The sequence below is a fragment of the Triticum urartu genome, chromosome 2A (genome assembly GCF_056163025.1).
Source record: "Triticum urartu cultivar PI428250 chromosome 2A, HENAU_Tu73, whole genome shotgun sequence".
Classification (NCBI taxonomy): Eukaryota; Viridiplantae; Streptophyta; class Magnoliopsida; order Poales; family Poaceae; genus Triticum; species Triticum urartu.
Window position 1 is genome coordinate 150,846,363 of NC_141874.1, and position 21,763 is coordinate 150,868,125.

Here is a 21,763-nt window from a genome sequence, read left to right on the forward strand (position 1 = left end):
ATTGGGGGATAGGGGAATAGGGGGTACACAACGGACACCAGTTGACCACGGCGGCCGTCACCGGCGTGCGGAGCGGCTGGTCGAGCCGCTGGCCTTCATCTTCTTCTTCATCGCCGTGCGGGCCGGCGGGTCGTCCTCATCGTCCTCGGTAGATTCGAGGTCGATTTTCCAGGTAGGACGGACTGGCTCTAGCGCCCTAGCTGGCATGTGCACCGCCTCTTCTTCCTCCTCCTTAGGCTCCCCGCCGATGACCGCCGGCGGCGCGATAGCCGTCTCCCAGTACATTGCAGCACGGCGGTCATTAGGAGCCCAGTAGGTCTTATACTTGCACCACTTTTTCCTCTGTTTAGGGTCGTCGGAGACGGCCTGATTCATGGCCCAGTGAATGATGTCAACTGCCATCGCGCCCTTCACTGGTTCAGGAATCAACGTCTTCAACTCTTCTTTAGTGGCCTTCATGACCACGGCATTCGATTCGTTCTGCATGTCAGCCATGGAGCCGAAGTTCGAGCACACCTCCATGGTGTTCTCGAACTTGGTCCGGTCACCAGCCGTCCACCCAAGGAAGAAGGCCCTCCAGCCAATACCCCAAAGGAAGGGGTTGGCATTGGAGCTGGAGCTAGAGCTCATGGAGATGGGGAGGAGGAAGGTTGACAGTGAGAGAAGAGAGGGGGTGGGTAAATAGTGGTGGGCAGGGTGAGTAAATATAGGGGGATGGAGAGGAGGAGAAGAGTGACAGTCATGCCGTTTTAACTACAAGCTCTTGAATTAGCCATGAACTCTGTGCAATGCCTGACTCCATGACTTGTGTGCAGATCGAGGACACAGAGGTGCTCCCGGCCGTTGACAGCAAGGGCAAGCAGCCCCTTCACCCAATGCCCGACGAGGTTGAGCTGCCGCCCACCGCTGAGGAAGACCGGAAGACGCCTGAGGGTGGCGACGACAAGGGCATGGAGGAGCCCCCAGCAACAAGCGCCACAACTACGGCCACTACCATCAGGAGGATGGCCCAACTCACTTCTGCAAGGTCATCCTTGCACCGAAGCTTGAGTGCATCCCCATGCCCCTGGACTTCACCAAGCACTTCATCGTGGTGCCAACGGAGTTCAAGCTCAGGAACAACACCGGCTGCTCCTGGAAGGTGACGGTCAAGCTGATGAATGGCAGGGTGACCCTGGATCAGGGTTGGGCCACCTACGCAGCCGTTCATCAGATCAAGATCGGCTACACGGTGATGTTCAAGCTCCTCACTCTCGACACCCTCAAGGTCATCATCTTTGATGACGATGGCATTGAGGTCATCAACAAGTGCGGGAAGCATGACGAAGCCTTCGCCTCCAAGGAGTAGGGCCGGGCCACCTCTTTCGAGCGTACTATCGAATTATGCTAGTTGATGGTTTATGCGTTGAACTGTTATATCTGTGGTACTGCTTGTATCTGAATTATGCTAGTTCATGCTCTGTTTATAGTCTGTTGTGCTTATGATGTGTGCTGCCGAAGTGTGGTGGTAACCTCACCAACTAGCCAAAGAGGTTACCACACATCAGGCCTTGCATACAACCAAACACCATGCCTTGGGTTTGTGGACTAACATGCAGGAAACCAAACACCAGGCAGTGTTTTTCAGCCCATGCAGGTAAGAGGGCATGCAGGCAACCAAAAAACATGCATATGATGCATTTGAGGCTGCATTTGTATAGCCAGGCTGAGTAGAGAAGTGCATGCGATGCAGGCACTGTTGCACACGGCAACCAAACACGCCCAAAGAGATTTGAGCCATTCATACTGCATCTGACAGCTGATAGATGGCCAAAGGCAGGGTACAATAGCATCCCTGCCGTGTCCATTGCAAGGTAGAGGAGCCAGTTCCTATTTTTTGTTGCATGGAGGGAGACTATCACCTGCTTTTCTTGTCATTACTAGTTTCTTGGTTGCACCAGGATCACTGCCCGTCTTCTCTAACCATGTACTCCCTCCGTTCGGAAATACTTGTCCTAGAAATGGTTGCATCTAGACTTGTTTTAGTTCTAGATACAACCATTTCTAAGACAAGTATTTCCGAACGGAGGGAGTATTAGAGAACTTTTACCTCTTGACGGTAACTCTATAGTTATGAAATAAAAATCCTTTTACCCATGCAAAAAAAATAAAAAAAATAAAAGAAACTGATTTGCTATTCCTTAATTGTCTAGAGAAATTCTCCCGAGCCAGTCGATTTTGTTGAGAGTAGAGCAGTGTAGCCCCGAGATCGAGGCGACAGGTCGCAATGTTACTGACGAGAACTCACTAGGACATCACCGGAGAAGGGATGGCATATTTATTGCGACATCATCTGGGAGGAGAGGTAGTGAGTTTGTAAGTTCGGCCGTTCGGGTGCCAATGCTAAATATGGTCGGGGATGTTAGATTTGTGTCGAATATTATTGTACAAGTTAGGTTACAGTTGGACTTGGAGTCGTACGGTGTGTAGACAGGATATGGAGTCGTGTCTAAGTAGGACACTTGTATCCTATGCCTCTCATATATAGCGAGGGTAGACACACGATGTAACCTACGTCAACATAATAGCACTGGCACGCAGGGGAGCCGGTGGCATGTGCCGGCACCCGGGAGGCCGGGGTGTGGTATTGTAGCGGTGTTATGGGGAGGAGCGACTGTAGTCAGGCCCCGGGGATGTAGCCATATCGGTGAACCTCGTTGTAAGGTACCAGATATATCTTCTGTATATTATGGTTCTCACACACTTACGATATGATACAAGGGATTGGATTACAGATGAACTGAGCTATTACAGAGAGGAGCAGGGGTAGGAGAAGAGAGTAAGGTAGCCGCAGTGTCGTTGCCGTTCGTGATCCACTGGATACTCTCGACGTCGCTTCCTCCCAGACTCTTATCGCCTTCGTGGTTCCCGAACGGGCCAGGCCCAGCTGGCCCAAGGGGCCAGCCCAAACACGTGATGGTAGGAGGGCTCCTAACACCCCCTCCTTGAAATGCGGCTTGACCCCAAGCCGACACCACCGAGAACCACCGGGATCCCATTGCACTCGGTGTTCCTTGACCAGCTTGAAGTCATGATGGTAGTTGAAGTCGGGGTTGACTTGAACGACAAGGTTGCAGTAGTCGTGGCCGATGGTGACTCCATCCCAAGAGGCGGCGTGGAAGCGGCCGTTGCCAACATAGTCTTGATCGAAGTTGAGGTAGTACTTGTGGTTGATGGAGCCCTGCATGACGATGACAACGACACTGGTGATGAAACTCCTCCCTCCTTGAAAAGTGTCTTAATTGGAAGCTGAAGTCCCATAGCCTTCCTGGACGACTGTGAAGCTCCCTAGATCATCAGGTTCGCTCCACACACAGATTTTTCCGCTCCTCGTGGACTTGCATGACTGGCAATAGAATGGTAGCAAGAAGTCCCGTAGTGCTATGAGCTTGTCAAGTCTGCAATCAAGCTCCAATGTTCTAGGCAAGAAATGGATGGTCATCCACTGATTTAGTTCGCCGCTGGCCATTGGCTTCTCCATTCTCAACTGGATGCACATAGGAGTGGCATATGCAAGCTAGACTTCAAACAAGTAATGCATCAGGGGAGTCAATGCACATGTACTGCATATATAGCTCGCAAGGCCTCTGGGATCCCACAATTGCTCAAGGTTATCGCCGCTAGCTGAAGTATCCGGAGTCCAGGGAAACCTTTGTTTATTCCCAAAGGGAGATGATACACTACCAAATAGACTGGAATCCGAATAATGAATCTCTGTTGCAAATTGTACAGCCTGAATCGCAAATAGTTTGAGAGTGCCGAAATATCAGCCATGATTAACCTCGCATGATATTGGTTCAGAAGGGGGACGAGGCAACATAAAAATATGTTGTGAATTTTTGTCCCGCGACTAATGCTTGTCCCATTGCCATTGCATCGTGATACCAGCTGTAGCAAAAGACAATAACAGCCAAAATTGCACAAACTGAAGATAGACATTACTTGGAAATGCTGTACTCAGAACACCCAATTGCTGCTTGCTGTGAAGGAGCCTATCATGATTACTAGAATCTGAATCATCTTTTCCCCATTTCAAAAACCACGAGCATGAGAGCTGCACTGGAAGCATCCTTATGCAATTCCCAAGGAGATTGGAGCACCGTTCCCATGCATTGTTAGTGTAAATGTTAATTGAAGAACGACCACTGCCTTTAAATTCTTCTTGACTTTCTGACTTGTGGTAGCATTCATGTGTGCTTCATAGCAACTCCTTCAGGAGAGCAAGCAAATGATGGCCATGGCATAAGACAAAGCCTGCTAGTAGATGTTTTCCTCTTGGAACTGAGCAGTCATGAAATTTCTAATAGGAATTGTTCAGATGGGAAGAGGGAAATAGGATGAATGCTCAACTCCATTACCTTCGCTCCAGCTTTTGCACAAGGTGTAATCGTCTCACCAGAACAATTGCTTAGCTTAGTGAAAACCATTACAGAAAGCTGCATAGAAGGCCATGATCATAGCTCCACTAAAGAGACCATAGTAGGATGTATCCCCTAATTGAGTGCACTCCTCCTTGGTTGCTGGTCAGGTGGATGCTTAAAACAAAGAAGCAACTCCCAGTCCTGGTTAGTTCTATTTTCAAACATGTCGATAACCGCACTGACTTCATTCGGTTTCAGATAAGTTTGATCATAGCCAACCACAAAATAATATGCTGGCTGTACACAAAGAAGACCTGATGGTTCCAGCATTTTTGAGTTGATTCCTCTATGAGCCATGTGACGCTTAAGGCAGCCCTTGTCCAGCCAAAGATTACATGGCAGCATAAATTTTTTTTTGTGAATTTTTCTCCATGCAAAGGTCAAGTGTACTGAAGAGACACCTGATTTCATCGCAGCAGACTAGTTCATATGGTCCAGATTGCATGAACTGAAGTAGACATGCAGCCATAGGAGCAAGATAGCAATGCTGCATTTGAAGGGTAGTATTAATAGAACATGCATAGAGTTCCAAGAACCACTGTTTACCTTCATGTAATAGTTGCTTAGTGAAAAAAATCACCATTGTTCTGTTTCAAAGACCACAAGTAGAAAATCTGAACAGAGGGTATCCTTATGCAGTATCCAAGAAGACTGAGCCACCGTCCCATTGTATTACTAAAGTGAGAGTTGATTGAAGCATGACCGCTCCCTGTTAATTCTTCTTGGCTAAATTTTTTTCAATGCACTAAGATAGGCATAATATGAAGTATTCCCTGCACTCCTCGAGGCTTGTCGAGTGGTAAGGGAAACTGCATATTATGCATAAGGCAGGGCCTAGCAGCCGATGTTTTCCTCCTAGGACAAAATGGCCATGCAACTTCCCATTAGAATTGTTCAAGAGAGTTAGGAAAAGCAGACTGAATGTTGAATTCCATTCTCATTGTTCCAGCATGTGCACTAGTCCCATCAAGACAATCCCTCGGCTCATTGGAAACCAAGAAAGTAAGCTGCTCAATAGGCCAGGACTGCTGTTCCACTGATAATCCCATGGAAATATGCAACTGAGTGTCATGTAGAAATTGTTGCAATGTGCTCCTCATCTTTGCCTGATGGTCCGGTGGCCACCAAACATAATCAGAGGCACTAGTGACGCATCCGCCAGCAATGCCAAGGCACAAAACAACATCATCTTCCACGACAATCACCTCACAATAAGAAACTGAACATGGCTCCTCCTGATAACTTGCATCTGAATGAAACTTGAAAGACGGCCATGGCCTAGGCCTGAATAGGTGTCTGCTGTGTCTGGTTCTCACTCGCACAAGTGACGGCCATGGTTGCTGCCCGATTCCTTGCTGTATCGGTGGCAGGCACGAGGTTTTGCTCCTGTCCACAAGATGAACAGGCTTCACCCACTCGCCATCCTGGAGTAGACCGTCTCTCGAACACCTGGTCAGCACCGGCGGAGCAGGGTCGCTGCGGATGATGAGGGCGACGCCGTGGTCCGCCTTGCTCATCAGTTGGGTGGAGGCGTCGACAGAGAGGGCATCAAGCTCCTGCACGCCAGCCTTGGGGTCGACGTCGGTGGTGGTCGTCACGGGAGAAACGACCTCGGCACAAGAGGGAGTGTTGGTGACGATTGAGGCCGTTGCCTACACCGGAGCGAGCTGCTCAACTGCTTGGTGGATCGGGTCGACCGTGGGCTCGAGGTGGACGACGGTAGCGGCGTCATGGACGTTATCGATGGTGTCAACCTGGGTCGAGCACTCCGTCGAACAGGTGACGAGCACCATCGTGATGCACACCGGGGCTGCATCATGGGCGACCGTGGGAATCTCCTGGGCCTTGGTGGTGGAGCCGGAGACGTTCGGGAGGGGCGCCGACGCGTTGGTTGTGCTCTCCGGCGAAGTTGTCGCTGATGGTGGGTTGTGGACGACGGCGGGTGAACTGGTGGCCCAACTGACGTCAAGGGCGTTCAGTTTCTCGGCAAGGGACCTGGTGGCGTTGGTGTAGGCGTCGAGCTGCTCCAGATACTCCTGGAGGAACGGATCCATGGTTGATTTCGTCGGATGGTGGTGGTGAAAAAAATTTGGGGGAAGAATTTGGGAAAGGGTGGTGCCTGGCTCTGCATACCAGATGTAAGGTACCAGATATATCTCCTGCATATTATGGTTCTCACACACTCACGATCTTGTCACGCCTTCTTCCAATTTGGCGGACAACGAGTCGCCGGCTCTAGACTCCCTGACGAGTGGACCGGTGAACGACGATGACATGGACGATGAATAGTTACTGTGAGCTGTCGCGTGGGTGTGTCCCACCTGTAAGTGTAGAGTGGTATAACTAGGAGATGAGCAGTGGTGCTCGAGGTGTGTTGTAATTGAATCCTGTGAACCTTCTCATCCTTTCAGCTGATAATCTCATCCCCTTTCGTCTAATATCTTATCCCCTTCCCCAAGCTATCCTCTGATCCCTAGATCTCTAGATCGGGACACCATAATTTGGTAATCAGAGCCTGTGATTGCTCCGCTCGCGCTCAAAATCCAAGATCAATCCGTAAAATTCCACCGCGAAAGGTGCCTTGATTTGCTTCGGCTCATCGGCTCGAAATCCTTAGCGGAGTTGGATTCGATTCAGGAGAGCCGCGACGGCGCCGTCCAAGATCACGAAGCATGCGTAAATGCATGCATATCATAAAAAGGAAAATAAAAGATATTTTTTAGAATACGCAAATGCATGCGTATCATATATTCATATAAGAGAATCAACTTGCAAAATGTTAGAACTAGCTCAATCAGCTTGCCGCGTGCACATTGATCGGCTTCCCGATCGTGAAACCGCCGTCCACCACTAGGTTATGGCCAGTGACATACTTGGCCTCGTCGGACGCCAGGTAGACGGCAGCCCTCGCCACGTCCTCCGGCTCCAGCACCGCCCCATGGAGCTCGCTCATGCCCCTCTCCACCATCCGCTTCAGCGCGTCGTCGCCAACGCCCGGGTACGCCCTCGCCAGCGACCGGACCAGCAGCGGCGTCGCGATGGCGTGCGGCGAGATGGCGTTGACGCGCACGCCGTCGCGCGCCAGCTCCGCCGCCACCAGCCGCACCACGCTCACCACCGTCGCCTTCGAGAGGCTGTACGGGAGCGCGGCGACACCGCCCATCATCCCCGTGGTGCTCCCCGTGCAGAGGACGCAGCCGCTGCGGCGCGGCACCATGACGCGCGCGGCGTGCTTGACGGCGGCCACCAGGGAGCGCGCGTTGGCCGCCATCACGCGGTCGAAGTCCGCGAGGTCGAGGGCCGCCAGGGGCGCCGGCGCCGAGGACCCGGAGACGCCGGCGTTGCTGTAGAGGACGTCGAGCTGGCCGTGGCGCGCCACGGCGAGGTCCACCGCCGCGGCGATCTGCGCCTCGTCGGTCACGTCGCAGCGGGTGTACTCCGCGCCCGGGCCGAGCTCGGCCGCCACGGAGCGGCCCGCGTCGTCCTGGATGTCCGCGAGGATGACCTTGGCGCCGTTCCGGATGAACTCGACGGCCGTCGCCTTGCCGATGCCGCTGGCCGCGCCGGTGATCACGGCGACTTTGCCGGCCAGCCTCTGGCAGCTGGACGCCGTCCACAAGTTCCTGGCCAAGCCACACGAAAATGTCCCCGCACCTCTGCTCTTCATTGCTCCGAGCATCGTAGCAGACGGCGTACCGGGCTTCGATCTCCCTGAGCAAAGCTGATCTCCGTCCGAGCGGTGACTGAGCTGAGAGTTCTGCTCCGAGTTATTATAGACCTTGTCGCGTCCGTGATAAATTAAATCAGGAACCACTCTCCTACGGCTGCTCATGTCGCTGTCGGCCTGGTGTGCATGTGAGGGATTCTAGAGGCGGCAGATAACGCCACCGGCGACGGCATTGCCACGTTCTCACCCATTGGTCCAGGTCACCGACTGTTTCTCTTTCTCCCCCAACAGCTCGTGTTTTTCAACCGACGCGCCTTGTCTCGACGGGCAGCGTGTCCAGAACGATCACTTCCTTCAAGTTCTGCTTTGACACGGCGGCCGACGTTGCGCACAGTTTAATAAACGAGACGGGAACGAGAGTGGTTGCTGTCTAGTGCAGGGCAGGTGGTGCTGACTGCACCTAGGTAGGAGAGTGATGTGGGCTGTTGACTAATTTCCTTTTTCTTAAGAAATTTATAAACAAGCTTAGTACTTTACTTGGACTCATATTTCCGAAAATCCATAGCTGATCACGAGCTAGTTGGCTCCTGGTGAACAGTAAATTTGTATAAATAGAATTTTTTTTAACACAGTACAGACACAAGCGCTTATATACACGCGCATACACTCACCCCTATGAACATACGCACGCACACCCTACACCTATGAGTACCTCTGAAAGACTGAGCCCTGCTGGGTTGGGGATACCACAGTCCCTCTAACCATCCAACCACATGTTGGTTCGCGTATAAAATATGATTTGTTTTGTCAATTTTGGTGAAACTCAGCTAGCTGAGTTTTAACCATGTCTCATTCACTTTTCTATCCGTTCGTTCGGTGCATCAAGATTCATATTGGCTTTGTGCGTTGCATCGTGGGAGCGATGCAGGGGGCGCGCCGATCGTCTGGTACAAGTGAGGCCCATGTTTGTGTGTTTTTTACCTTGCCTTTTGTTCGGTTGTCTACCAAGCTAGGCTATGTGGGCCTTCCTTTTGACGGGCAAACGATGGTACTAGCCTTTTCCATTGCTCCATCCGTGTTTTTGTCATTTCTCCACTGTATCTTCCAAGGTCAGGGTTAGCTCCTTTTTTTATGGAAGGTGAGCTCCTTCTAATGGCTTTCTACTTTTTCCTCTTGACTACTTGTTGTTTTTGTTTTCTGTTTATACTTTTTTTCCTATTTAGTATAACATAGTTTCACTCTTTGGACTTTTCCTATTTAGTATATTCATTTTGTTTTTACTTAATATTCAATATGTCAGCAAAGATTGCAAAATTGATTGGTTAGGTATTTTAAGAAAAAAAATATTATTTATTATTATTATTGGAATAATGAAGATAAGATTGAAATAATAGGATGTAGGCGAGGGGAGGGCCAGTTGCATATCCATTATTAGACATGCAATTACACGCTTGTAATCCGACTGCAACTACATGTGCACAAAGCTACTCAATTGGGGTCGGGATGAGAGTTGTTGGGTCCAGTTGCATGTCCATCATTAGACATGCAACTACATGCGGTGTCATCCGACTGAACTGTAACGAACCCAAAGTGGCTGCAACTAAGGTCGGGAGGAGGTTATCAGGTCCAGTTACATGTGCACTAATAGACATGCATTGCAAGTGTTGTAACTCAATTGCAACTACATGGGCACAAAGCGACCGCAACTGGAGTTGGAAGGGGGTTGTCGAGCTAGTTGCATGTCCATCACTAGACATACAACTGCACTTGTAGAGAGCGAACGCAACTGGGGGTGGGAGGGGGTTGTCGGGCTAGTTGCATGCCCGACTAGACATGCAACTACAAGCATTATGAACCAACTGCAACCACACTTGCACAAAGGGACCGCAATTGGGGTTGGGAGGGGTTGTCGGGCTAGTTGCATGCCCGTCACTACACATGGAACTGCAAGCGTTATAACCCAACTACAAGTGCACTTGCACAAAGCGAATGCAACTGGGGTTGGGAGGAGGTTGTCACGCCAGTTGCATTCCCGCCACTAGACATGCAAGATGCAACTGCAAGCGTTGTGCCTGATTGGAACTGCACGTGCACAAAGTGACTGCAACCAACCATGGTCGAGGGGGGAGTTTTCTTTTTTGTGTTTTTCTTTTCTTCTTTTTTCTCATGTGGTTATTTTCTTTTTTTCTTTTTATGTATTTTTTGTGTTTCTCTTGCTCTCGTCTACTACTAGTTTTTATTCTAAAAAATCTACTACCAGTTTTTAATGTGGCGTCCCAATTGCAAGTTTTTTTAATGGGTTTGCAATTGCAAATTTTTTAAATGAAGTTCGCAGCTGTAAGTTTTAAATAGGGTCGAAACAACAAGTTTTTTTTGGGGGGGGGGGGTCACATCAAAAAGTTTCAGTGGAGGTTGCAACTGCATGTTTTTAACGGAACACATTTGCAAGTTTTTATAATGGATCGTAACTACAAATTTTCAAGTTGGGACGCAACTGCATGTTTTCAAAAGGGTTTACAACAACACGTGGCACATTCCATGGACAATTGCAAGCACTGAATATATATGTATCTCGTGCAGGCCATGTTTTTTTCCTTCTCTTTTTGAAAAAATCGCAACACGACTCATACACAATTGTGGTTTTTTTTGTAGGGGATACATAATTGTAGTTGATGCAGTACACACACAATTTGATGCATGCTTGGTTTTAAAAACACCATTTTCTAAGTACCACCGTTCCTTTGAGTTGTTTTTGTTTCAATCCACTCGTTGTTGTTTTTCTTCTCATAACTAGTGAAACTTTTGTGCAGCCCGACTACATGGAAGACATGGAAAAGGCTAGAAATCAAGTTGTTTTTACTAACAAAAAACAAATTTACAGCTCATATAATAAGGGCACAATACTTCCATTTTTACTAACAAAAAAAACAAATCATCACAGCTCATATAATAAGGGCACAGTACTTCTTTTATATAGATATTTTTTGCAGTCAGAGCGGTTGAAGCTAACTAGCCATTTAGCAAGGCCGTGGGTATATTCACATTCTACGCTAAAAAGATAATCTTTCCATGTAAGCGATCTACTAGGCCGGGTAGATGTGACGTGCAACACAACAACAGAAAAAAAATTCTTAGGCTGGGTAGATGCTAGGCCCACAACCAGATAAATATGGTGGGCTGGTGTAACAAACTAGCTAACAATAAAATACAATGATGTCATGTGAATGAGACCATTGCCTCAAAAAAATGTGAATGAGACCAAATTAAATCTCAGCTAGGTGAGTTCTAGACACTCCCTTTGTTGTTGTTGCGAAAAGTCATCTATAACTAAGTTGAAAAATTATTTCATAGAAACACCTTAAACAAGGAATGAATATCCTCATGCCATCCTCGGAACAAACAACTAGAGATGGTCTGGACAAATCTAATAATCCTACTTGCCGAGACCAGCAAAAATAAATAAATAACACGTTGGTTGTATCTGCCAGAACTCCATGTTGGGCCAAAAATACACTAGAGGATGGGTGGGATGCCTTCCCACTTTAGACACGCACATCCGTTCGGGGCCACCCATCTCTCCACATGGATCCGACCTCCTTCACTCCACACTGATGCGAGTCGCACTGCAATATCCATCGAAACTGTAGGAGTTGCTGCCCCGATTGAATTGGGGGGGGGCAACTGACTGCAAGTTTCAGTGGACGTTGCAACTGCATGTTTTTAACAAAACACAATTGCAAGTTTTTATAATGGGTCATAACTACAAATTTTCAAGTTGGGACGCAACTGCATGATTTCAAAGAGTAAATAGCATAAAACTACTAGTTTATAGGTCAGGGTTCCAAAAAACTACCACTTTTTAAATTTTCTCAGAAAACTACCAAACGAGCGGTCGGCTGTTTCAAAAAACCCAAACCCGCAGTGACTAGCGGTTTAACCATTTTCCTGACGTGCTGGGCCCACCGATCAGGCCACCTGGCTACACGCGCTCACGGCGCGGCCGTTGACGGCCGTTAGCGCGGCCGGTCCGGTCGGAACCAAAGTAGGCGGTCCGGCCGCACTCTTTCTCAGTCTCCTCCTCCTCTCCCCCACAGTGACCTAGGTGGGCGATGGCGGCGACGCATCCAAATGCCATCGGCGGCGAGCTATTGAGCCAAGGCGTCACCGGCCAGGAGGGCGGTGGACACTCAGAGGTGGACAAATGGCTAGGCAGTTCGAGCTTCCCGGCGCAGCGGTCGCAGCAGCCATCACCGCTCGCGGCTCAGGTAGATCCGGTGAGCTCAGATCCGGAAATCTGTGTGGCTAGGGCAGTGGCGGAGTGCATCCACACGGATCCAGATGGCGGCCACACTTGGGCGTCGTCCTTTGGTGGAGTGAGGTAAGAAATTTCTGGGCCCTTCATACGTTTAGTTCAGATTAGAACTAGGGTTAGTACTTGTTTGTTCTTGGCATGTTTTATTGGTTATGTCACTGTAGAAGCAAGTGCATTTGGTTAGTTCATTTGGTCAGTGCATTTTGTCAGTGCATTCACCGTAATTAGAAGAAAGTTCAGTAATGTTCAGTGCATTTGGTCATTGTTTTAAGTTTCAGTGACTTAAAAAATAATTATTTGTCAATTTAATCCTACAACTTAGATGATGAGATTTGGGACATGAGGCTACATTTTTCAAGGAACAAATAATATGGAGAGAAAGTATTCAGTTTCTTCAGATATCAGTTATCTGACCATATTAGCATTGGTTGAGTTGGAGGGCTATGGAATGGACGCTTTTCTGACTTATGTAAAGGAAGAGGGAAAGGGGTTGGAGGGGGTGGAGGCCCTGGATAGTGAGGAGGCATTAGAGGAAATGCTTGACTTATTTGTTGATAAGAAGGTACTGAACATCACTTTCAGAAAAGCTATTGATCCAAGCCGAGCAGATGTTAATATGGATCACATCATGCTTGAGGAACAGATTCCCATTGATCATGTTGGTGAACCTGTTGTCTACAGAGTTTCACAAGAAGGTGTTCTGTACCCTGCGTCTAATGCTAGTTTGCCAGATGTAACGCATGATCAGCCCAACCTGAACACACAGCAAAGTAGCAATTTAAACAAGGGGAAAACAGTTGTGGAAGAAGAAGATGTAGAAGAAGAAGCAGATGAAGATGTACAAGAAGAAGAAGATGAAGTTGAAGATGACAAATCATCTTCAGATTTTGAGTTCTTTAGAGGTGATTACAGTGGGCAGAAAATTTCTTACAAAGCTTAGTGTAGGGGTGAAGATGAGGCTGGCACTGATACTGCGGAGCACTTTTGTGGAGCTAACTCAGAACCTTCTGAGTTTTGGCAGGAAGAACAAATTGTTTCTGAAGATGAACAAGGAAAGGATCCTGCTGCTCTAACTACAAAAGGAGCCAAAAATCTTAAGCCAGTTAGAAAACCTGCCCTAGCTAGCAAGTCTCACAGTGAGCTGAGCACATCAAGTTTGAAGATGATGTCTCTGAAGCTGATGAGTACTGTTTTCCAGGTGATTTTGGACTAAGTGATGAAGAGGATGCTCCAAGGTTGCCATCTGGAAGGAAGAGTCGGAAGAAGTGGAAGGATGAGAGGAGATGGTATGATCCATCCAGGCCTGATGCACATGAGCAATTTTCAATGCATTTGTGCTTTGAAAATGTAGTTCAGTTCAAAGAAGCACTTAGAAATTTTCATGTGAGAACTCTTAGAAAATTTGAGTATCACAGAAATGAACCAACTAGGGTTATTGCTTGGTGCTCTGAGAGAAAACATGGTTGTGAGTTTTACATAGTTGCCTCTAGGATAGCTCATGAGGCAACTTTCAGTATCAAGAAGATGAATTTGGATCACACTTGTGGAGCAAGTGGAGAGAACACAAAGGTGACAGTCAGTTGGATTGCTAAGATTTGTGAGGATACATTCAGATCCAACCCTGGAGCTGGAGTTGACACAATTATGTCATACACAAATAAGAAGTTTGGTGTCCATGTGCCTAAAAGCTTGGCATCTAAGGCAAGGAAGCAAGCGGTTGAGGTTGTGCAAGGAGATCACAAATTAACTCCAGTATCACAGAATAAGGGACTACACGCAGTGTGTGCTAGATACTAACCCTGGCAGTAGGTGCATAGTAACAACACATGAGGACCCACTAAACCCAGCTCCTACCCCAAGGTTTCACTATATGTTTTACTGCTTGTTTGCATGCAAGGAGGGTTTTCTGAATGGATGCAGGTCATTTATAGGTAAGTATTCAGACGCAAATGTATATGATATTTTTGCATTGATGTAATTAGGCACTCATGTGATCATGTTAGCAAGTCCGGATGGTTGCTTCATCAAGCTAAGCACTAGTCAATAGATATTGGCAGCTACAGGGAGGGATGACAACAATAACATCTTCCCAATAGCTTTTGGTGTTGTTGATGAGGAAGAGACAGACAGCTGGACATGGTTTCTCACACAGTTGAGAACAGTCATTGGAACTGGCAATAAGTTTGGGAAATACACAATTATGTCTGACAGGCAGAAGGTATTGTTCTGTACCTAGTCTTTACATTTGCCATGAGTAAAATGTTATTCAGTAGTAACACTTAAGATTACATTACATTGAATAGGGATTGTTGAATGCAATAGATGATGTATTCCCTGACTCTCCACAAAGGTTTTGTCTTAGACATATTTATGCCAATTTCCAATCTGCTGGTTTCAGAGGAGAGGAACTTAAGAAACATTTAGACCAGGCTGCCTATTCCTTTACCAAAAATGGTCATGATTTAGGCATGGAGAATTTGAAAAAATAAAGTTTAGAAGTGAAAGTGCGTTATATCGACTAGAGGGGGTGAATAGGCGATTTTTATGAAATTCTTCACTGAGGAATTTTCCGGTGAGGAAATTCCTTAGCGAAGAACTACTAGCAGTGGAATAAGTACTCAAAAGTAAACATAACAGAATACAAGCATAGTCATCATGATGAAATGAAGACATGCACAGAGTATAGGAAGCGTAAGCACAGGATAACACAGGATGAAGACAAACAGACTGAAGAAATTGAACTGAGGAAATTGAGAAAGTCTTCAATCAAAGTCTTCAAAGAACAAGCACACAACACAGTTATGAGGAAATGAAAGAGTTGAGGAAATAGAACCAGTAAGCTTGGTGAAGACAAACAATTTGGTAGACCAGTTCCAAGTGATGTCTTAGTTGTACGTCTGGTTGGAGCGGCCGAGTATTTAAACTCGAGGACACACAGTCCCGGACACCTAGTCCTGAGCACGCAGCTCAGGACACCAAGTCCTCACCGTATTCTCCTTGAACTAAGATCACACAGACCTCGTCCAATCACTCGTGGTAAGTCTTCAGGTGACTTCCGAACCTTCACAAACTTGGTCACTCGGCGATCCACAATTCCTCTTGGATGCTCTAGACCATGACGCCTAACCGTCTGGAAGAAGCACAGTCTTCAAAGGTAACAAGCGTCAGATCCACGCAGGATCAATCTCTTTAGTGATGCTCAATCACTTGGGGTTTGTAGGTGTTTCGGTATGGGTTTTTCCTCACTTGATGATTTTCTCTCAAAGTCCTTGGAGGATGGGTTGCTCTCAAATGACAAGTGTCGGTTTCTCTCGGAGCAGCCAACCAGCTAGTGGTTGTAGGGGGCGGCTATTTATAGCCTAGGGAGCAGCCTGACATGATAAGACATAAATGCCCTTCAATGATATGACCGTTAGGTGGATAGATATTTTGGGACAGCTGGCGCATAGCACAACAACGGTCGGAATTTTGAGTAGAAAAATCCTCAGGGCTATCATGTTCCTCACTGTGTAGGCAATCCGCACTGGCGAATTCCTAACTCCTTAGTCAGAACAAATTCCTCAGAGACCAGAAGAACTTCGCCTCTGTCACTAAAGAATATGACTGGACTGTATGAGATTTCCAATGGCTTCACTCGAAGGGATTGGTAGGTGTAGGATTTTGAGTTGAGCATCACATGGAAATTTTTCCTTAGTATTTCCTCGACCCCCTTTAACAGTACGGTGTTTCCTATGACTCAAGAAAGAGAAAATGAAACTACGAAAACAAAAGTCTTCACGCTTCATGTTCCTCGAATGAATACCAAGTCTTCAAGGTCACACCAATTTCTTCACTTTCAAAGTCTTCAGACGAAGAACTTCATTTTTAGGGGTCGACTTTCTCTGTAAATATCAAACTCCTCATAGACTTATAGACCTGTGTACACTCATAAACACATTAGTCCCTTAACCTATAAGTCTTCAATACACCAAAATCACTAAGGGGCACTAGATGCACTTACAATCTTCCCCTTTTTAGTGATTGATGACAATATAGGTTAAGTTTTCGACGGGGATAAACATATGAAGTGTTAATACTGATATTGAGGAATTTGATTGCAAGATATAGAAGAACTCCCCCTGAAGATGTGCATAGTGAGGAATTTTCTTTTGAAGCAATGCACACTTGAAGAGTTGAATCATGGAGATCTCCCCCTATATCTTGTAATACATACACGCATTTTACATATAACAGTGAAGAATTTGAAATGCATGATGAAATATGGTGACTAATGTAATTCAGCATAGGTGCAATAATATTAATGAGGAATAAGCATGCAGAAAAACATATCAAAAGTATCAGAGCACCATCGGGTTTAAGTTTACAACTTGATCCAATAAAGTCTCAGAAGAACGAGAGTTGTAACTTGAGAAAAAAATGCCCATATAGAAAGACCCGCTTGAAGACTAACTCAAAATTCTCCCCCTTTGTCATCAAATGACCAAAAGGATCAAATATGAGGACTAACGCCCCTGAAGAATATCAAGTTGATGAAGGAGCGCCAGCGTTGTTGGGGTCGTTCGTTGAAGTAGGGCCGGCTGCAGTGTTGTCCAAGTCTTCATTTTCATCAGTGTCGCGCGATGAAGAATATGAGATGGCCACTAGAGAAGGAACCTTGACCTTCTTGAATTTCTTCGATGGAGGTGCAGACCAGTCAAAATCTTCCTTGAGACCCATTTTCTTCAGATCGTCTTCACCATACAGATGTGACAGAATGGCCCAGGTGCGACCGAATACTTCATGGAGGTAGTAATGGTTTTTCTTCACTGCATTGTGTGTAGCAGTCATGTTGTGAAGAAATGAACCAAACTGGCGCTTAACCCATTTATGATTTTGATCCACCTTCTGGTGAAGACTAAGCAGAAGCTCACGATCAGTCATCACATGAGGAGCAGTGGCTTGAGGAGTAGACTTGTGTGCATTGGCAGAGTCATGTGTGGCAGAGTCATCATTGGTGGAATAAGAGGCAGCTTTGCGAAACTGACCATCCAATGGACGAATGCCTTCATCTATAACAGCTGGTGCCTTTTCCTTTCCATCAACTGAGGAATAGGTCTGCTTGAGGACTTCAATCAGGGGCAAGTAGCTGAGGTGATTCTGAAAATCAGCTTTGTAGTTGAGTGAAGACCTTGTCCTGAGGAATCTCATAATCCAAGGTGCATAAGGATTCAGCTCAAACGGAGACAGTGCAACATTTGCCAGAGTCCTCATGAAGAAATCGTGATAATTGACAGGAAGGCCATGCACGATGTTGAATACCAGATTTTTCATGATGCCAACAATTTCCTCATCAGATGAGTCGTGGCCTTTGATAGGACTCATTGTCCTCGTAAGAATACGATAGACAGTTCTGGGCACATAAAGTAATTCGTTCACGAGGAATTTGGTTCGTGGGGCCTGACCTAGCTTCAAAGGTTTCATCAGAACCTGCATGTAGTGATTTGTAAGCTCAGGTTCACTGTAGATGCAACGAGCTTCTTCAAGGGGAGGACTGAGTGGTAAGGCACGAAGCAATTCAGACGCTGGTGCGGTGTAGTGAGTGTTTTCAGACATCTAGTCCAGCACCCATGAATTCACATCTTCAGAATCTCCTGTGATGTGCAGCGTTGCATAAAATTGAAGAATTAGTTCTTCATTCCAATCACAGATGTCAGAGCAAAAATTTAACAGTCCAGCATCATGAAGGACACTAAGGATTGGCACGAAACACGGCAGAGATTCCATATCCACGTGAGGAATGTGCTCATGGTAGAAGATTTTCTCTTAGTTGAACAGCACTGAGGAATAGAAATTGGCTTGACTAGCAGTCCAGAAACGCCTCTTCCTAATGCGAGCAGAGTTATAAGGGTTGTAGTCTTCGAAGAATACATGCTCACCGAAGAAATCATCAACCTTGAAATTTTGCTTGCGTGAGAATGGATCCTTTGGCTTGGGCAGAGGAGTGTCAGTGAGTTGCATCACGACCTCAGGAATCGCAATCTCAGGTTCTTCAGGCTGAGGATTTTCTGCTTCCTCTTCAGTGGCAGTCTGCGTCTTCAGATGTTGAGTAGTAGCAGTTTCTTCAGCGCTAGTGGCTGGAATTTCTTCACGCACAGATAAAGTGGGGTGAGTTTCTTCAGAGCCCATTTGAACAGTTTGTGCAGGTGACTGAGGTATTTGCTGCAACAGTGTGAACATTGGAGAGTTTGGATGCTGACTTTCCCAGAATTCATCACTTATTACTGGTGTGGAGCAGCCAACGTCCACATCTTCATCTTCCATTTCTTCAACGCTAGCCTCTTCAGCTGTGAACTGAGGCATGGGTGAGGAGATGACAGGTGTTGAAGGGATCATATCCACTTCAATTTCTTCATCCAACTGCTTAGACGAAGCAGCAGAAGGAGTTTCTTCATCAGATCCGCTGGGGATCACATATTCTTCATCAAAAGGAACAAGGTCCTTCGATGGCATGGTTGATATTGGAACAGCATCAATGAGATTAGCAAATGAACCGGTCAAAGGCTTCATCTTCTTCGGAGCTGAAGAATCTGAAGTAGCTGATGCTTTCCTTTTCTTCACTGTTGCACGCTCTGTAGCCTTGGTTTTCTTCACATCTGATACAGATGGAAGTATCGGAGTTGGTGTTGGCGCAGGAGGAGCAGAGGAATCTGGTTGATTTTCTTCAGGCACAACTGATGCAGTTGCCCTGATTTCTTCAGTTTCTTCAGGCGCACTACTAGTGGATGCCCTGGCAATTTCTTCAGTGGCTGGAATGCATTCATCAGCCCTGGAACTCACATTTTCTTCAGCAGCCTGATTTTCATCAGTGGTGCGGGCATGTTCTTCAGTCGGCTGAGCAGATGCTTCAGCCTGAGGAACTTCCTATTGCGTTGGGGCTGCAACATTTGAGGTGAAGTTATCAGCGAGTCTCACAAAATGAACTTTGGCTCCAAGCCAATCAGCATGGTATGCGTCAAATTCATCACTGAGTTTCTTGATCTCAGATTGAGTAGTGACAAGTTCTTCAGTTGTCATAGAGACACCGTTTTTCTTCAGATAGCGCTCCTTCTTGTACTGCGCTTTCTTGATCTGCCTGGCCTTCTCAAATTTCCATTTTTCTTATTGTATGAAGTGGGTCAGCATGTGACTTTGGCCAGGAGTCAGCTTGAAGTCAGGCATGGGAGTGTTGGGGTCCTTGTGCCAAACGTCAATGTATTCGAGGATCAACTTGGGATTCAAAATCAGTGGCACATTTGTTCCCTTGGCTCTAGAGGCCCTGACTTGCCTATCTCTGATGATTTAAGCAAGTTCATCATCATCAGCTTCGTCTACTTCAGACGGCACTTGAAAGGCGATCTGCTTCTTCTGAGGACTAGGGCAAGGACCTCGTCCAGTAGTGGCCTTTGTCTTCAGTAGAGAGGGTCCCGTTGAGGAATTTGGTGCAGCTGAGGAACTAGCTGAAGCTCCTGAGGCAATTGAGATGCCTGTGGTCCTTTGACACGTGGCAAGATGCACAGGTGCAGAAGACTTTGTCGGAGCGGCCGAAGACTTTGGCGGAGGAGCTGAGGACTTTTGAGGAACAGGAGCAACATGAGGAATTTGCCGTGAGGGCTTTGAGGATTCTGGCCGTGAGGGCATTGCTGAGGAACTTGGCCTTGAGGGCACTGTTGGTGAAGCACTTGGCTTGCGCGCAGGCTTCTTTGACATAGCCTTCTCCGGCTTGACAGCAGAGGCCTCAGCAGAGGCAGCAGCAGCAGCAGAGTCTTCATTGAATTTCCTCACTGCTTCTCTGGCTTGCTTAGCCAACTTGGCTTGGCGCTTGGCCCATTCATCAGGATAGTCCTCACCGCGCTTGAGGCTGGTGGGATCAGCTATTTGGCCAGGTGCGATTGGAGGTCTTGGGCATGGAGGATTGAGTGTGAATTTCTTCATGTACTTGGGAGTAACATACCTGTACTCCCTCCACTCTCTTGCCCATCTCCTCTCTATCTTCTGAATGGGCACCTTGCGCCGATTTTTGTCTTCCTCAGGAGGTGTGTAGTACCCAACATATATATCATCAGGGATCTCAAACGTTGTGTTGACCTCAACCCTCTTTCCTCCTTTCTATGGCTTCTTACCGTCAGCCATTTTCTTCAGTTGAGGAATTTGAACAATTGAATTCTTTGAAGAAGTATGCAACTTTTCTTTGAGGAACGCTGCAAATGAGTTAAGTTGATGAGAACCTAGTGATTCAGCAGCTGACATGAGTACCTGTGAATAGAGTATAGTTGCGAGGAATTTGGAGAGGTCATATGCGTTCTTAGAAGGTTTTGTAAAAAGAACAAGTTTGTGGAATTTGACCAGATGAATCTTGAAGAATTTCACTAAGCGTTCTTTGTATTAGGTTCCGGAGATGTGTAGATCAAAAATCCACACATTTGAGGAATCTTGAAGAAAAACATAGCTTAGAGAAACGAATCAAGAACAGATGATATGTGAGGTGTTTTAGTGTGCGAAGATATGAAGAAAAACACCTTTGAAGATTTTGTAGATAATCATTCGGATCAACAAGGGCAGTAAAAGTAACTTTTAATTACCCTGGATGAAGAACACGACGAACAGTGAGGTGGAGAGGTGAAGTTCGTATGGGTAGATCTTCCACGCCCTAACTTGGCGGAGGAAGACGGCTACGGCGGTGGCGGAGTGAAGATTTCCACGGCCGGCGTGAGTACGGCGGCGACGAGGTCGAGGCAGTGAAGCTCTTCCTCACCGGCGACAATGAAGTAGCGGCGGCGCTAGGGTTTGAGAAGCTCGAGTTGGAGAGAGGTCGAGCGGAGTAAAAGAAGTGAGGAAGGGGAAGAGGGGTATTTATAGCCACGGTGAAAAACTGTTCGCCCGAAGAAATTGGACGAACGTGCCCCTGACCCTTCTCATTCTCTTAACATGTGTCACCCACATACTAAGAGGTGGAGATCGTGTTCGATCGTGGGTGAAAGGATAAGTGTATCATGGGATGCGGAACGATTTGAGCGGCAAAGCCGAAAATTTAGATAAGATAGGTTTTAAAGTTCCGCTCGCAATTTCTTCAGCTGACAAGGACACAGTGAAGATTTTGAACGAGATTCAAATAGAATGCACATGAAGAATTTGTGAACAGATTGGGTTGAGTTTAGCATAGATGGGGAAGGGTCCGATCACATTCACTTAGCAGAAAAACCAACTTGAAGAATTAGCAATAAGTGAATGCTGTAGAGGACATAAACTCATATATATATATATATAGCCAATGAAGAAAAACGACGGAAATAGTGAAGACAATGCAAA

At 46.8% G+C, this 21,763-nt stretch overlaps 3 pseudogenes; 2 read left to right on the forward strand and 1 right to left on the reverse strand.

Moving 5' to 3' along the window:
- The first annotated feature begins 493 nt into the window (after positions 1–493).
- On the forward strand, positions 494–1,348 carry LOC147984333 (putative B3 domain-containing protein Os03g0621600; annotated as a pseudogene).
- A 5,806-nt stretch (positions 1,349–7,154) lies between these two features.
- On the reverse strand, positions 7,155–8,549 carry LOC147984334 (momilactone A synthase pseudogene; annotated as a pseudogene).
- Positions 8,550–12,809: 4,260 nt separating this feature from the next.
- Positions 12,810–14,236, forward strand: LOC147984335 (uncharacterized; annotated as a pseudogene).
- The last annotated feature ends 7,527 nt before the right edge of the window (positions 14,237–21,763 follow it).